Here is a 19,302-nt window from a genome sequence, read left to right on the forward strand (position 1 = left end):
AAGAAGTCAAAGAAAGGACATCCACATCCAGGGTTCTGCTATCATAATTGAGAGAAGCAACTGAAGCTTTTCATTTATTACAGATAAACATTAATAACTTTATTTGACTCATTAATAATTAACTGGACCAGGATCTGATTCTTATATAATTGTACCTTACAAAAGCCCACAGCAGAGAAATACTGTGCAAAATGCAAAACGCCAATTTTATCATGAGTAATAAAAATTCAATTAAAGTTAGAATAAATGTGCGAGTTAGTAACCCGAGCTTAACATAAAGCCATGGAACGTAAATAGATTTTTAGCAAACAGAATAACAAGGGTGTGACAATTTATAAAGCATATTGAAAATCTATCATTGCTTTCCTCATGCTGGCAAGTAAAAGCCCACATTGCAGGAGAGAAGAATAATTTCTGACACTTTTATTGTGCTTTATAGCTGGAACATTCCAACAAGGAGGCTGAATGGGAAGCCTTCTATAGAGAGGCACGTTGAAGCTAATGTTTAAGACATTTTTTCCCTTCATGAGCCTTTGGAGAGCTTGGAATTCAGCAGCGCTGGTGAAAGTTTCATTCTTTTTTTTTTTTTTTTTTGGTTTTTCGAGACAGGGTTTCCCTGTAGTTTCTAGAGCCTGTCCTGGAACTAGCTCTTGTAGACCAGGCTGGCCTCGAACTCAGAGATCCGCCTGCCTCTGCCTCCTGAGTGCTGGGATTAAAGGCGTGTGCCACCACCGCCCGGCCGAAAGTTTCATTCTAGACAATACAAGTGACAGGGCAGCGACCTGGAAGCAGAGCCTTGGACCTCCTGGCCTGTAGACGCTCTTCTTCTTGCTATTTAATGATGGGCCAAGCCACCTAACATCTCTTATCTTCATAAGAGCAGAAGCCAAATTGAGGCCTTACGTTGTAGCAGTAAATGCTTCAAGGCATGTTAAGAAAGAGTTAAAGGTGGGTGTGTGATTACAGTGCCTTGCGTTGTTAGTGGGATTAATGAATGCTGAGCAAGGGATGAGACCACAATGCCAGGGGTGTATCTGGAAAGCTTTATTGCATCTTTCCTCCTCCTTCGCACAAATCAGAATGGCACATTCAATTAATTTTCTTCTTCAAAGGGAGAACCCTAGGAAGGAGTTTGCGGCAATGCTCTCAGTTCTCAAAATAGTATTGGAATTCTTTTTTTAAAAATGGATTTGAAAAACCATTCTAAATGAAACAGCTATACTACAGTCACAGTTTTTTTTAAGTAGAAAGTGTGCCAATAGTTTTATCAGTTAATTTCTTTAGTCAATTTAAATTGCTCAATATTCATATATTCTAAGGAATGTGACATAGGTTTGGAAAGTAAGTTAGAAGGAAATATTTCACAAAAGTGTTTTTAGTAATTACGACATGAGTAAAATACCTGCACTAGAGGTTCTTTGCATTGCACCAGGCCAATCAGTCCATTCCACGAAGCTTCCGACCTAGAATTGAAGTGCTTTCTATAGCTGAATCCATCAGTGTTTGGCATACACATCTGGAGAGAAGAGGGACCCACTATTCTTCATGGAAACCAGTCCTACCTTTGATTATTTAATTATGTCAATTCTACAAAAAAGTCCAAACTCTGTTTTCTTGCATTTTCCATTCCATCCTCCCCAGATTTCCTATCTTCTCTTACTCATCTTCTAAGCAGCAGGCACTTTAAAAGTGTTTTCAAAATGTTTTCTTTGTATTTTCTCTGGAACTTTTTACAAAAGTTATCTCTATCTATCTATCTATCTATCTATCTATCTATCTATCTATCTATCTCTCTATCTTATATCCCTCTTTCCTCTCTTCCCAGTCCCCCATATTCCCTCTCTGTTAACACCTCCTTACTCCACGTCTTCATTTCTGTTTAAGAAAGGGAAGGTCTTCGATGAATATCAACAAAACATGACCTATCAAGTTGCAGTAAGACTTAGCACCTCCACATGTATTAAGACTGGGCAAGGTGACCCTGTATGAGGAGAAGGGTCTCAAAAGCAAGTAAAAGAGTTGTAGACAGCCCTTGTTTTTACTGTTAGGAGTCCCACGAGAGGACCAAGCTATACAACTGTAACCTATATGCAGAGTGCCTAGGTCAGTCCCATGAAGACTCCCTGGTTTTCAGTTTTATCTCTGAGAGGCCCTATAAGCACATGTTAGTTGATTCTGTGAGTTTTCTTGTGGTGTCCTTGACCCCTCTTTCTCCTACAATCCTTTCTCCTCATCTTCTGTGGGATTGTTTGAATTCTGCCTAATTTTTGACTGTGAGTCTGCATCTTTTTCCATCAGTTGCTGGATGAAGTCTCTCAGATGTCAATTGGGCTAGGGACAAATCTGCTCATAGGAGATGGCCAGTTCATGCTACATATCTATAGTTGGAGGCTGCTTGTTTGTCTCCTGGCTGCCCAGACTGAAATAATCACACAGAAACTACATAAACTATATTAATTGCAATATTGTTTGGCCAATATCTCATGCATATTCCTGGATAGCTCTTATTTTTTAAACTAACCTGTTTCTATTAATCTGTGCATTACTAGAAGGTCATAGCCTATTGACAAAGTTCCAGAATCTGTCTCCTCTGGTGGTTATGTGGTGACTCACTGACTCTGCCTACTGCTGTGGTACAATGGTTTGTACACTGTCAATTGTAGTTTAATAAAACATCGATTGGCCAGTAGCCAGGCAGGAAGTATAGGCTGGACAACCAGGCAGGAAGTAGAGGCGGGGTGATGAGAATAGGAGAATTCTGGGAAGAAAAAGCCCATTTCTGCTGTTGTGACCCAGCCACAGAAGAAGAAAGATGTGACTGCCTCGCTGAATAAGGTACCAAGCCACATGACTAACATAAACAAGAATAATGGGCTAATATAAGTTATAAGAGTTAATAAGAAGTCTGAGCTATTAGGCCAATCAGTTTATAACTAATGTAGACCTCTGTGTGATTTCTCTGGGACTTAATGGCTGCAGGACCGGGCAGGACTGTCTGTATTTATCTTATCCAGCCTGGCTACATTCTGTTAAGCCACTGGCTGGAAGAAGCTTCTTTATTAACCAATGACAATAAAACATATCAATAGTATATAGAGGTAATCCCACATCACATATCTGCTTTTGATAGGAGTCTAAACTGGAGTCTTCCTTGCAGATCTGTGAGAGATTCCCTTTTGTTAGGTTTTTACCTGACCCCAAAATGTCCCCCTTCCCAGTAGTCTCTTTCCATTTTCTCTTTGCTCTCGAGAGTCCTTGGATGGAAGAACATTTACAGCAGATCTAAGAGCAAGTGAAAGATGCAGCACATTGCTTCTGGTATGGGTGAACATCACAAGGACAATTGAGTTCTGTCTTAAGGAGCAAGAAGACACATAGTGGCAAGCGAGGTTAGAGGTATCTGCTCATCTGATGTCATCTAACATTGTACTCAGGGGCCGCTGGTCTAGACTGTTTCCAAAGTGGTGTGGCATCCATTTGACTTGCTTAGTTCAAAGTCTTCCTAATTTTGAGACCATTGCCTAGGGTTTTCAGGTACAGATATGGGTCAAGTGACATTGAGCATGGGGAATGAAGAGTGAAAGTTCGCTATGAGAACCCATAGTTACAGGCCAAGAGATGTTGGCACATGGGATTAGGAAAGGCGATTGGGTTTGAGATTTATCTCGAGAGCCTGTCTGCAGGACTTACTGAGAGATAGCAGGGATGGAGGAAAAAGATTTTATTGTGGAATATAGACAAAGTGCTTTTTGAAAACAAAGAATAAGCGGATGCAAATAAAAGTTTTACTGGACTGTGGGGAAAGTGATTGTGCAGGGCATCCCATTCGCACAGCTAATCTGACTAGGAAGTCGGATATGTTTCTGGGTTTCGACATATCAAATTTGATTTGAGTAAGAAATTTCCCATCTCCAGGAAACTCCATCTCTTTATACAGAAAAATGAAAGAGTTATCTCAAGTGACTTCTAAAGGCTCAGCCATTGAACTGTGTCTGTAGGATTAAACAAAGCCTTTATTTACTAATGGATGCTCTGAACCCAACAGTGACATTGCAGGTGATATGGTTTCACAGGGGCCTATAGGGAAAATATTCCTCACAGGAATAATATAAAATTCCATTAGAAATGTGCTCAGTGAATTGAAATGTCATTTACAGCTTGCAGACAACAAGCCTATTTTAATGACCTGACCTAATAAAACCTAAGAGATAAGCATAAGATAAATCTTACTAACTGTTGAGTGTAGTGAAAATGTGTAATCTGGTCATTACACACCTCTGAGTCCCTCACAGTGGTTTGAGTTCCTTTGCACAAAAGACCTCATCTAAAAGCTCAACAACTGTTGGGTAGGGAAAGTATTTCACAGCAACTGAATTACATGTTATGGCATCATTGATTGACAGCAAAAGTACAGAGATATTTGGCGTTGCCTTGCAAGTCTGATGTGGAAGAATAAAAACAGGTGGGAACTTGGGTTGCATACCCAGAGTATATTTGCGCCCTACTGATGTTTCAAATGCTCACTTTTTTTCTCCCTGTTTGGATAAAAGGTCTGGGTGGGGACCTTAGTTTGTCATACTAAGGACCTATTATGTCGAGATTGTTGAGTACAGATAGGAAAACGGCAACAGCTAAGGTGGAGTGGAAGGCAAACAAAGGCACCTTTGGTTTTAGTGGGAGGAAGACCTGGGGCAGACTAGAGGGTGTATACAATGCTATGCCACCCATTCCTCCTCTCCTTCAGCATGAATCAGCGAAAGAGGAAAGATTATTCCACAATGTGACCAAATGTCTCTTATTAACTTTTAACCCCTTCTGAATAAAAGGGTTAATTTTAATGTTTTCCATTTTAAATCACTTGGATACATTCCTCCGAATTTATTTTCAAGGCACTTTGTTGTTATTCCTTTGATCACAGCCGTGATGGTCATGACTCATACCTGGCGCTTGTTGGGAAGTCGCTAGGGTGGTTTTCCCTACAGGTTGAGGTTCAGTGAGTCTTGGTGTGGTCTTCTGCCTTCCTTTTGAAGGAGTACCCAGTTGATTCTGACACAGTTGATCTGTAATCCACATGGAAATCATTAGATTTCAGGGCAACAGAGTATCTAGCCATGTTCTCTCTTTTATTGTGTTATAATGTATTTTATGTGAAAGGGCTACATTGTATGGTTTAGGACATTAATCCTGCAGAAGTTCTACTGACAGAGGGGTGCTGTCCCTGAAGCTGTATCATTAAACGTGCTGACTGGATAAAATGCAAAGTTCACTCCTACACGATTTTAAAAAATGCAAAAAGAAAAAAAAGGGCAGAGGAGATGATTTTTATTCTACCTAGGACTCTGAAATGGAAAATAGCTGGTTATTTTACACTGCCGAATATCAGACTCTAAAAATGATAAGACACTAACCAACGAAACATCAAATATATTTTAAAAATAATTTTAACAAGTTTATTCCAAGTATTTTGTGAGTATTTATTTGTGGTGTGTGTGTTTGTGTGTGTGTGTGTGTGTGTGTGTGTGTGTGTGAAGGTTGGATGGGGCACATGCTTGTGTGTATACACACGTAGAGACTTGAGGCCAATGGGTATCCTCTTTTATCATTCAGTGTTTTGTTTTATTTAGACAATGTCTCTCTCTAGACTGGCAGCTAATCAATTTGAATAAAATGCCTGACAAGCAAGCAACATGTCATGGGACCTTCACTTGGATTCTGGGGTTCTGACTTAGGTCCTTATTCTTGTGCTGGGGTCTTTACCAACTGAGCCACCTCCTAAGATGCCCCAAGTTTTAGCTTTTAACATTTTTGCTTGCATGCTTTGTTTTGTTGTGTAACTGAAATACTATATTCCATCCATTTTGTCTGTATTTAATTTCTTTTGAGGGCAACATGAATTTTCATTGATCTTAGTAAAGACTAAACATTACTTTATGCTTAGTTAACTTGGTATTGAAAAGAAGGGCATAGCAAGTAAACAAAACCAGAATGAACAAAATAATTTTTACTTGAAACAAAAGCTACGATGAGAAGTTAATTGGAAGTAACGAAGACTTCACTAATTAATACTGTATAGCAGTGATTTTAAGTCAGAATGGATTCCAGCAGGTTTTATGTTAATGAATGGTTTTTATTTTTAATGGATTTTGGTAATTTTCCTCTTATCATCCTTGAAAAGTAATATATGCATTTATCCATAATACATTCCTGGATTTTGTGCATAGTGAGTATATTAATAGCTTGCATGTGTACCAGAGAGGAGGAAACTAGTATAATGATAAAACAGTCTTAGGAGACAGGGCCTCAAAGGAGGTCATTGAACATCATAACATGCCCCTGACAGAGTTAGTGGGCCCTCAGCCCATTCTTCTCTCTTTTTGGATTCCTAACTTTTGAGACAAACAGTTTTCTATATAGCAGTGGTTCTCAACCTTCCTAGTGCTGTGACCTTTTAATATTGTTCCTTATGTTGTAGTGATGCCATTGATAAAACTAGTTTCAATGCTCCTTCACAGGTATAATTTCTACTGTTAATGAGTCATAATGTAAACATCTGATATGCAAGATATCTGATATGTGACCCCGGTAAAAGGGTCAACCCCAAAGTTGAGAGCTGCTCATCTGTAACATACAGCCTTCTGTTGTGCTCCTACACAGCCACCTGGGGCCCAAAATAGTGGTCACTCTACCACAGCCAGGAGTTTTTAAAATGAGGAAGCCCAAATAAACTTTCTTTAAAATGCTGATTATCTCAGGTGTTTCCTTACAATGAGAAAATCTGCTTATCATAAAGATTAGACACAGAATAAATTCATAACTCCAACAAAAATTTAGGATGACTGAATCTTAATCTAACATATTCTGCTTTGGTTTTTTTATATTATTATTTCAGCAAAATTGTGGGTGTTCAATGTCACCAGTAGAATTACTAAATTTTGCAATTCCAGAATTCAGCACGAGCTTGGGTGTTTTATCTTGGGTGGTATTGCCACCTAACAGTAACAGCATTTTCACAAGGGTGCTTGGCAAGATGTAAAATAAAATACTTAACTGTCCTTCTGATGTATTTTACTGATAGCATTAGGGTAACAAACATGCTCTAAAATCACTAGAAATACATCTTCCGCATATGGCTATACCCCCAAACTTAGTACACACATAGTTTTCATTATGACTTTAATTTTTAGAAAACAATTTATGATCTTATTTCTAATTATGTTAAATATTTACTTGATACTCAGCTTAAACATATAAAACAAGAAATTTTCAACATCTATCTTTAATCTTTATAATATTCTTCCTCCTTCTAAAATATACATAAATTTTACATACACATAAAATTTCTAATTTATGTATATTTTAAAGTAGCAAACTAATCATATGTGCACACATACACCAAACACTTACAACACACAAACAAATTTACATGTACTCACATATACCACACACTCACACCACAATCATATACCACAATCACATACTCTCTCATACACACTCGCATACTCACACAAATCACATACTTGCACCCACTCACACATATTCCCACATGTGTACTATACACTTACTATACAATACACTTTCAATACTCTTGCACACATACACTCATACAATCAGAGACATCATATATGTACACTCACACTCTCTCATATACATACACACACACATACACACACACTCACACACTGTTGCATCATTTTTATCCTTCATTGTAAACCCTATCCTTCACCTTGATTTTTGTCTTCATTCAATTATACAGAATAAAGAACTCCTCTAGTACTTTATGGAGGAAATACTGTATTGGGTGCACAGAGTATTATAAATTCTTATCCGTGGTCTGGGTATAATGATGCATTCCTTTAACCACAGCACTTGGAAAGGAGTCAGGGGCAGGTAGATCTCTGAATTCAAAACCAGCTTTGTCTACACTGAGGGTTTCAGACCAGATAGGGCAACACGGTGAGCCCCTTTCTCAAAGACCCAAAGTTATAAACAACCATAAATTCATCTGCACAACACAATTCAACCTCAAACCATCTATTTTTCTTTATCAAGTGGATCTGAATAAATTCCAGACCTCAGGCATTTTGTAATTAATAAAGGAAACTGCGTTAGAAAGGATCAAACCTTGTACCGAGATTCATGCCAAGTAATCAAATACAGTTTGTAGGCACTTTTACAAATGCACTTTCTGCTCCTTACATCCTCCGAATTTTTGGCAAAATTAACAAATACTCACTGAGAACTTCATGCCAGGATTGGGTACACAGGAACACACAGAATGCTGTGTTCTGACATAGGAGCTTAAGAGAGAGCAGGCAAAACCTACTTCTCAGCACCTATGCGGCATGCTGAGTCCTTTCTCATTCTGCCCCCTAGCTGTTGCCCTTGGTGATCTTGGGGATGGTAAAGGTCACGGAGGCTGGTAAACTGGGATCCTGCCAGTGTAATGGAACTGCTTACTGAAGGTCAGGAAGTATGTGTTGACAGACGGCTTGGGAGTGTGGCGAAAAACACAGGGGAGACATTTAATGAATACTAACATTTCTCTTCTCAACCCCAGATAATTTCCTTCCTGCAGCTCGAAGTGTTACCCCGTCGTCTGACTCACACCTTTATTGTAGCAGGCACACTCTGGGCATTAAGCATAACCCTCTCAGGCTGTCACCATCCCTATTAGTTTATCATTTTAAACCTTTCCTTTGAACATGTTCCCCCCTCCTTCCCCTCTCCCTCCCCTAATGCCTCTCTTTTATAGCTTCCCAGCCATCCCCGCTGTTTACTCTTTTATTCTGATGTAACCAATCCTACTCAGACAAACCCAATTCATTCCAAAAGGAGACTTAATGTGCCATAAAACTAACAGGGAGATTGCTCTCAAGGTGGGCAATAAGCTGACACAGCACACAGGTAATATTTATATAGCAATCCAACTTCGAGAAATACCAGCCAGTGCAATGCTGGCAAATCACAGGGTAATTATCTGCTTTAGGTCCTTAATCACCAGAGCAGAGTCCTTCATAAGCAAACACACTAGTGACTGTGAATCTGGATACAAAAGAAGAGTGAGACAAGGGGAAGACGCCTTCTGTGCAGAGCTGAGGAAGGGGTGGAGGCCTCGTCTAGTCTCTTGATGTAGATCAGAACGTCCACTGGTCAGTGTTAATGGGTCTCTCATCACAGATTGGCATGGGTCCCAATAACATGAGTGGAGGCCTGATGGCGTAAATCACAAACAATTCCACACCAGTTTGGAATTATGATTAATAGAATGGTTATTTATTTAAAGGGGAAAACTTACAGATCACCGTCCCAGACAACAGCCCTCTGCGCAATCAGGAAGGGAGCCTAGTCGTCAGAAGCGGAGCCAGAAGCCAGAGCAATCGGAGGGAAGTGGCCGCATTTTTAAAAAGAGAGACCACGCCCCAATGGGCTGGTATCTCAGCGGCTATTGGCTGAAGGAGCAGAAGGAGCTCCCGCAACACCTCCCCCTTTTGTTAAAGTAAGAGAGTTCTAAACCTACTATGAAATTATATACAATAAACACAAATATCCTATTCTAACTAGCTTAAGTCTTGTATAATAAATAACTTGGCCAAGTCATGAGAGGAAAGTAACTACATTTATATAGTCTTCAACCCCATCGAAGATCTGAGAAGGAAAATAATGTTACCTGAGTAATTAGGAAGTGCATTCAAACAACTTCTAAAACATGCAACAAATCACAGAGACAACTAGCTACCTGGACAATCACCAAAGTCACGTTTGCAGCGTTGAAGCAACCAACTTTGGCTAAGGCCTAATGTAACTGACATACCATTTTCAAAGGCAAGAAACTTTTCAGAACTATCTTACCCTGTCTTGGCAGGATATGACAGTCCTGTTTTATCCATTTATGGATACTCTGTATCTGTCAGTGGTTGAGGTATGGGCATTTCTTTGCCCAAAGGCCAGTTCTGCCAAGAAGAAAGGCTCCACGTGGAGTGTCTTTGGTGCTCAACATTCTCTCGGTAATAGATCGGTGTTGCCAGGAGCAATTGTGTCTTGCTACCAAATTATTTGTCTACCATGGAACTCTGAGTTAAATTAAAGGCCATTTTCTACAGCTCTTTGAAGAGGTTGAAGATTATCTATCTATTCTGAGTAAAATCTCTATTTATTTAACGAACCTGATTAGTCTAATTATAAATGACAAACATAGATGACTACTGATCTATATAATTCTCAATACCTATCTAACTTAAAGACTAAGACAATAAACAACTGTGCAATAAATGAGGACAATATGACCTCCAAATATAAATAATGTACAAATATACAATGCAATATGGTAAATACATACAATATATATATCAATACAATATATATCAATATATAAATGTTTTAAACAGAGGTAGAAACATGCATGCATACAATAGTCGAAACCCAATGGGTTATTCCCGCGCAGGTTCAAATCCTGCTCACAGCACCAGAAAGCCGCGTTTTTAAAATGACTCAGCTTTTTCTCTGCCGCTATTGCCGAAACAGGAAATCTCTCTATGGCACGTCCAGGAGAGGTCTTAACCTGCATCCATCTCAGAGAGGAGAAGCATGGCTACTGCATATGGCAACTGCCTGAAGCGTCTCCCCACTCCTGCTACCCAGCATTCTGTTCTGTCTACTCCGCCTACTTAATTTTCTGTTCTTTTATTTATTTATTTATTTATTTATTTATTTTGATTTTTCGAGACAGGGTTTCCCTGTAGTTTCTAGAGCCTGTCCTGGACCTAGCTCTTGTAGACCAGGCTGGTCTCGAACTCACAGAGATCCGCCTGCCTCTGCCTCCCGAGTGCTGGGATTAAAGGCGTGCGCCACCACCGCCCGGCTTTTCTGTTCTTTTAAAGGGCCAAGGCAGTTTTCTTTATTAATTAACCAATGAAAGTAACAGAGGCCTGCTATCTAACCTGTGTATCTTGATTTTATTCCACAACATATGGGAGAAATTCTCCTAATGGACATGTTTGCTGTAGGGAAACTGCTAATACCACCATTATGGGAATCAGTAGGAATACTCTTCACGATACCAAATGTACAAATGCCATGTGACCGGGGCTGTACCTCTGCAGATGATCTATCCAAAGGACTCTACACGCTGACAATATACTTGAACGTCCATGCTTATTACTCCCTGCCTTACTTTGCTTTCTATGGTTGTGTTAAAACACTGAATAAGCCAACAAGGGGAAGGAAGGGTTTGTTTCATCTTATAGTTTACAGGACAGCATAAAAGGAGACTTTTATGGCAGGTACTTCAGATAGGAGCTAAAGTAGAAAGTTTTGGGGAACATTGCTTACTGGCTTGATCCCCATGACTTACTCAACTTCCTTTCTTACAGCACCCAGGATCACCTGCGCAGGGGTGATACTTCCCACAGTGGTTGAGCCCTCCCACGTCAATCATCAATCAAGAAAATGCCCCACAGGCTTGCCTCTAGGCTACGCTGATGTATAACATTTTCTCAACTGAGATTCCCTTTTCTCAGATGAATCTAACTTGTGTCACAAAACAAAGAAAAAACTGATCAGAACATGCTAATGTTCAAAATAGCCTAGATGTCCATACAGAGAAGAATGTATAACAAGATATTATATATATATATATATATATATATATATATCTTACTATATATATATCTTACAATTTTCCTGGGTAAGAAAAATGAGATGATGAAATCTAAAAGAAAATGGACAGAACTGAAAAGTGTTACATTCAATGAGATGACTCGGTCTCAGAAGGACAGACATTATATGTGCATTCTCATAAGAGGATCCTAACTTCTAATGATTTTAATGAAAATAAGGGACTGTGGACCCTGAAACTATGTAGATTTTTCTAGTGTGGATCTATTTTAACTGCCTTATTTTGAAATAACCCAGAGGAAAACATAAATTGAACCTCTGATTACATCAGTTTCTGCAGTCTTCCTAGACACGGGCACTTACTCTAAAAGGGTGACTGGAGATATTGTGTGGCCCCTTCTACCACAGACTTGGAAATAGGTGTGGGATGTAGGATTCCCCTCAGTATGCTGTGAATAACATTGGTTAATAAAGAGGCTGTTTTGGGCCTGTGATAGGATAGAGCAGAGATAGGCAAGGAAAACTAAACAGAATGTTGGGAGAAAGAAGGCAGAGCCAGGAGAAGCCATGGAGCTGCAGGCAGAGATAGATATGCTGAAACTTTGCTGATAAGCCACAGTCACATGGCAATACACAGATAAATGGTGATGGGTTAGTTTAGGATATAAGTGTTAGCCAGAAATACTCTTAAGCTATTGGCCAAACAGTATTGCAAATAATATAGTTTCTGTGTGGTTATTTTGGTGCTGAGCAGCCAGGAACAAACAAGGATCCTCTTAAAACAGATGTGAAAGTTTAACATTTGAAGAAAGGACAAGGATACATGTCCTGTGTGTGCAGTTAAATTCTGGATTTCATATCTTTACCCTGAACTCTGTCCTAATCATCATAAACAACCAGTGTCCACAGATAGGCAGCATATGTGAGGACCATGTACTACATCCCTTCACCACATAGGATCATAGGGCCTAATTTTGGAGCCATAAAAATTTAAGATATCCAGGTTTTTCTTAAACTCAAATGTATTATTAAACTGCATATACAGAAACAAGCAAGCAAACAAACAAAAGAAATCAGCTTCAGCCCTATTAGGTTCTCCACCAAGATCCCAAGGGTAATTCTGCTGCAAGTGTTTTTCTTATCTTCATTCCTATTACTCAGCAAAATAGGTTCCATCACCCGGAGGAACACAGGCATTCAGAAGCAGATTCATATTAGAGAAATCCCTGATGACTATGTCAAGATTGAGCTTGAGAGATGCCTCAGTAGTTAAGAGCATTGGTTGCTCTTCCAGAGGACCTGGGTTCAACCCAGTATTCACAAGGTGGTTCATAACCATCTGTAATGCCAGTTTCAGGGTACCTGATGCCTACTTCTGGCCTCTGTGAGCATCAGACTTGCACATTCTGCACATACATACATGCATGGAAAATACCCGTGAACAGAAAAAAAGTTTTAATAAATAAATAAATCCTTAGATTTTATTAGTAGCCCACATTTATTAACAGTTGCCATGTGTCAGTCTGTGTATAAGGCGTTCAATGTTAGCTCATCCACTCTATCTCAGGTTCATGGGTGTTAGCTGTCATCATTGTATGAATAATACAGATTAGGAAAAAGGAGACCAAGGCTAAGTGGGTGCCAATGCATCAAGCCCAAGTAATCAAGATCCAAAGGGCCTGAAATGACATGGTATTTCCTCTTCTGCCGAGTAAAATATGTGTGTTCTCATTTTTCAAAGGTCAGAGAAATAACCAAAGATAACATAAAAAAGTAAAACACAGCTTCCAATAGATAATAGCACAAGTTCCTATATATCAGTTTAAATATTGAAATACAATTATTTCACGAGTTCTTGAGTTTAAATATTGAAATACAGTTATTTCATGAGTTTTATTGGGAATGCCAATAAAAGCGAGATACTTCACATGACTCCAACTAAAGCTCTGATATAATAACGATAGTGATTTACAGGCTTAAGGAAATATTTTCTCCCACCTTTCTCATTCTACAACTGAAGAAGTCTGTGGACTGAAGTGATGCTTCTAAAGATTCATGAGTATAAATGGCAAAGAGAGAATAGAAGCTTGTTCCTTTAATTCCCACTGATCTTCCATTTTCTTTATCACTTTTCACACAGGGCTGATGTTCAATGAATCAAACCATAGTGTACCTGACTTTGGTACAGATACAGACTCTGAATGTATCTGTATGGCAATGATGGCATCCATATTTAAAATATTTAAGTATGTGTATGTGTGTCTGCTTGTCTGTATATGTACCATGTATAGTCAACATCCAGAGATGCCTGAAGAGAGTGTCAGATGCCCTTGTGAAGGGGAAGCCTAGCCCAAAACCTTGTTTTGTAAGGCGTGTCCCCCTTGGTTTAAAGGCGTGTCCCTCTTAGGCGTGTCCCTCTTAGGCGTGTCCCCCTTAGGCTAATATTGACTTATAAAATCTTGCGGGCCTGCAGCCTGCTCTCTCTTTTTGTTTTCCTGCCCTCCTCGCTGGAACCTTGGATTTGTAAGTTCCCTTTCCTTTCCTTTATTAAAACTGACTTATATATATTAAAGCTTGTCTGGTGAATCATAACTGCCGATCAACCACACACCTTCATTTGGCGTCCAACTAGGGCATTTGGGAGCCTTCAGCTCCAGTTCCCACACTGCGTGGCAGGGATTCGGCCTTGGGCTCTTGATTGCTTCAGAGCAGTTTCCCAGACTAGCCTGTCCCAGCCCCGCTTGTACGGAGCAAAGGACGTGTGTGTGCTCGGGTGACTCAGTCCGAGCTCGCTAACCCCTCAGGCAGCACCAGTCCCGGCTGAGTTCGGCCTGGGCCCTGACCTGCCAGAGACTAGCGGTTACTGCCGGAGTCCCAACATTCGAGCTCCTCAGGTACTGCAGACTCGGTTTGGCCGAGCGGTTATTGCCCTAGCAACCTACTGGCAGGGAACGGTCATTTCAGGTAAAATTTCTTTTGATTAAAAAAAAAAAAAAAAAAAAAATGTCTGACCATATCACCGTTGAAAACTTCTGCAGTCTATTTAATTGTACTATGGTAGAAATATTACAGGATACATATGATATTCCCATAACTTGGATGTTTATAGGGCTTGCAATTTTTCTCGTATTTGGTTTCTCCCTTACATGGTTTGAAAATAGAAAAATGATAAAGTCCTTACAGAATGAAACCAGGATTCTTAGGTCAGAGGTTGAATGCTTAAGAAAGGGCACAACTGTTTTGAGTAACAACTTTAAGTCGGTCGAGGTATTTGCAAAAACAATTCAGACGGACACCAAGAAAGAGTTTGAAGGTCTCAAGGAAGGGAATAAGGCTTTGTCTGATATGACTCGGTCAAATGAGCAAAATTTAGAAAAACTACAGTCTGATATTAAGGAGAGACTCATTGCTGCGGAGGAGAGAACAGCTGATTTGGATCGTAAACTTCAGTCCCTGTCTGAAACATTATCAGAGAGAATTAAAACTGCTGAATGTGAAAATCGGACTTTGTCTAAAGGATATGACAGATTGGCTGACAGATTGTCAATACAAGAAGGCACAATTCAGGCCATGAAAATTCTATCCAAGGATGAGACACTAACTCTACTGGACAAACTTCATGTTTTGGAATCCTCCATGAAGGCCTTGGAGCATAATTCTGGACAGGAGATCCAGGCCTTACAGAAGGCAATAGTAAGCAGATTAGAAAAGATTGAGGAAATTATAGAACAGGAGCAAACGGTACAAAGGCGAAATTTAACTCCGTCAATGAGTAAAACTCTCCGGGATAATTTCCATAAAGTTCTACCTGCCTTTCCAATAGTAACGTCAGAAAAGGTGACTGGTTCCAAAAACCCTAAAGTCATCAAGGAATATACATGGGAACCCGTCCGTATGAATGATCTCAAAGAAATTAAACAAGCCATTATGAACTTTGGGCTACATTCGTCCTTTGTTAGAGAGATGCTCAAAACTTGGTCTATAAGCAATAAGGCAACGCCTCATGATTGGGTACAATTAGTATCAGCTGTTCTAGAGAGTGGGTCACAATTAAATTGGAAATGCATGTTCAGACAAGAGGCTAAACTTTTAGAACAGCAGGAAAGAGCAAAGGGAATTGAGATCTCCCTAGATCAAATTCTAGGTGAAGGACTTTTCTCCGATCCTCTGGAACAAGCGAATTATGATGAACACACCTTATCCATATGTACTACAGCAGCTTTAAAGGCTTGGGACAGGGTTCAAGACCCAGGACAGAGACTGGAATCATATATCAGAGTTAAACAGGGTCAGAGAGAACCCTTTAGTGATTTTTTACAAAGGCTAACTAAAGCTGTACAGATAGGGATATCTGACCCAGAAGCAAGACGTATAATAATTGAATCTTTGGCTTATGAGAATGCCAATGTGGAGTGTAAAAGGATCCTGGGGCCTTTAAAGATGAGATCAGCGCCCTTGGACGAATGGGTCTTACATACAATGAATGTTGAATCATTTGACTATGGCACTGAAGCATGGGTCGAAGAAGCAATTTCTAATGCAAAAAGGAGGCATCAAGTTACCAAATGTTTTAATTGTGGCAAGATGGGACATATTAAAAGGAATTGCAGACAACGGATTTTCAGAAATAATAATAATAATAATAACAACAATAATAATAATAATAATAACAATAATAATAATAATGCCTCTTCTAGAAATAACAGACGTAGGAGGACTCAGCCTTCAGGTATATGTAGGAGATGTGGAAAAGGCAGACACTGGACAAATGAGTGCAGGTCAACAAGAGATAGACAAGGCAACCTGTTGCCACTGGGAAACTCAATGGGGGGCCTCTCGCAGGCCCCCATGGCGAATGTGGTCCAGTCATTTCCGGTTACTGCCGAGAACATGCCTCATCAAGAAAATTAGAAAGCCCCATGCCTGCTGTTAAAAGCAAAAATGGCCTGAAAGATGAGTTACGTGTATTTTGGCAGACTTTTATAAATGAACAAAGACCAAAGTTAAGAGTGTGTGTAAATGGCGTTTTTATTACTGGCCTACTGGACACAGGTGCGGATGTAAGTATCATTACTCCAGAATCTTGGCATCCGCATTGGCCTCTTCAGGATGTAAATGTTCAGTTCCTGGGAATTGGAACCCTATCTCAAGTAAGGCAGAGCACGAGATGGGTTGAATGCATAGGGCCAGAAGGACAAAGAGCAAAATTAAGGCCATATGTAGCCAATATTGCAGTGAATTTATGGGGCCGTGACCTGTTGCAGCAATGGAATACCCAAATTAACATTCCTGCTGCTTCTAGAGCCTATATCACCGAGGGAAATATTAAAAGATATTACAGAAGGCGGAAACCGGCTGTTCGGGCTGTACAAGAATGCAAAGCAATTGATGGCCCTTCAGAGATACAAACAGCACTGCCTCTAAAATGGTTGACTGAGAAACCAATATGGACAAAGCAATGGCCTTTAGCTGAGGAAAAGTTGCAGGCTTTAGAACAGCTGGTACAAGAGCAATTAGATGCTCGACATATAGAAGAATCTACCAGCCCTTGGAATTCTCCTGTATTTGTTGTTAAGAAAAAATCTGGTAAGTGGAGAATGGTGACAGATCTCAGGGCTATCAATAAGGTTATTCAACCTATGGGCTCTCTGCAATCTGGAATTCCTCTGCCATCTTTATTACCAAAAGGATGGCCTCTCATAGTAATTGATTTAAAGGATTGTTTCTTCACTATACCTTTACAAGAAAAAGACAAAGAAAAGTTTGCCTTCACAGTGCCTACTTATAATAACTCTCAACCTACAAGGAGATACCAGTGGACCGTCCTCCCACAGGGCATGTTGAACTCTCCCACCCTGTGCCAATATTTTGTAAATCAACCATTGCAAATAATACGCAAGCAATTTCCCAAGTCGATAATTTATCATTACATGGATGATATTCTGTTATCTGATTCAAACATGGCTACTTTAGAAAGACTGTTTGAAGAAGTAAAAATACTTTTACCTAAATGGGGATTGCAGATTGCTCCTGAAAAAATTCAGAGAGGAGATTCTGTTAATTATCTAGGTTATAAAATAGGTTTACAAAAAATTAAGACACAAAAAGCACAAATTAGGAGAGATCGGTTACGGACTCTCAATGACTTTCAAAGGTTGTTAGGAGACATTTCAAGCTTACGACCAGCTGTTGGCATAACACCTGATATGATAATTCATTTAAATAAAACCTTGGATGGTGAAAAAGACTTAAACAGTCCCAGAGAATTAACAGCTGAAGCAGAAAAGGAGCTGAGAATGATTGAAGAGAAATTACAAGAGACACATGTGGACAGGGTGAATCCAGAGCTCAGTTGTATTCTCGTCATATTGCCTTCCAAAATTTCTCCTACAGGAATTTTAATGCAGAGAGATGATATTATCTTAGAATGGATCTTTTTACCACATAAACCAAGTAAGAAAATAAAAACTTATGTGGAAAAAGTCTCTGAATTAATTATAAAAGGCAAATTGAGACTTCGTCAACTAGCAGGCATAGACCCAGCAGAAATTATAGTTCCTTTCACTGCTGATGAACTAAAAAAATTGTGGGAAGATAACGAACCATGGCAAAGAGCTTGCGCTAATTTTTTGGGAGAAATCAATAACAACTATCCGAAAAGCAAGAGGCTTAACTTTATAAAGAGAACTTCTTGGATTCTCCCCCGAATCATCCGTGATGCTCCAATAACTGGAGCACGTACATTTTATACTGATGCTAATAAATCAGGGAAAGCAGGTTACAAATCAGAAGATTTGAGTAAGGTGGAACAAAGCCCTTATGATTCTGTCCAGAAGGCAGAATTATATGCCATTCTTATGGTGGTAAGGGATTTTAAAGAACCGCTTAATATAGTTACTGATTCACAATATGCAGAAAGAGTAATCTTACATATTGAAACTGCTGAATTTATACCTGATGATACAGAACTAACCTCATTGTTTATCCAGGTACAAGACATGATCAGGAACAGGCTTTGCCCTATGTATATAACACACATCAGATCCCATACGGGTCTGCCAGGTCCTCTAGCAAAAGGTAATGCAGAAATTGATCAATTGTTGATTGGTAGTGTGCTGCAGGCCTCTGAATTTCATAAAAAACATCATGTCAATAGCAAAGGCTTGAAGAAAGAATTTTCTATTACATGGCAACAAGCTAAGGAGATTGTAAAGAAATGCCCTACTTGCTCTTTTTATAACCAAACACCACTGCCTGCAGGGGCTAATCCAAAGGGCACTCAAAGGAATGAAATCTGGCAGATGGATGTGTTTCACTTTGCAGAATTTGGCAAATTAAAATATGTACACCACACCATTGACACTTATTCAGGTTTTCAATGGGCAACTGCTTTAAGCTCAGAAAAAGCTGATTCAGTAATCACTCATTTATTAGAAGTTATGGCCATCATGGGTATACCTACACAAATAAAGACGGATAATGGTCCAGCTTATGTTTCTAGGAAAATGAAACAGTTTTTTGCTTATTACAATATTAAGCATGTTACAGGTATACCATACAATCCTACAGGTCAAGCAGTCATAGAAAGATCAAATAGAACTATAAAAGACATGTTAAACAAACAGAAAGGGGTGGAAAACACCCCTAGAAATAGGTTACATAGTGCTTTATTAACCTTGAATTTTCTCA

Source organism: Arvicola amphibius, chromosome 4 (genome assembly GCF_903992535.2).
Source record: "Arvicola amphibius chromosome 4, mArvAmp1.2, whole genome shotgun sequence".
Lineage (NCBI taxonomy): Eukaryota > Metazoa > Chordata > Mammalia > Rodentia > Cricetidae > Arvicola > Arvicola amphibius.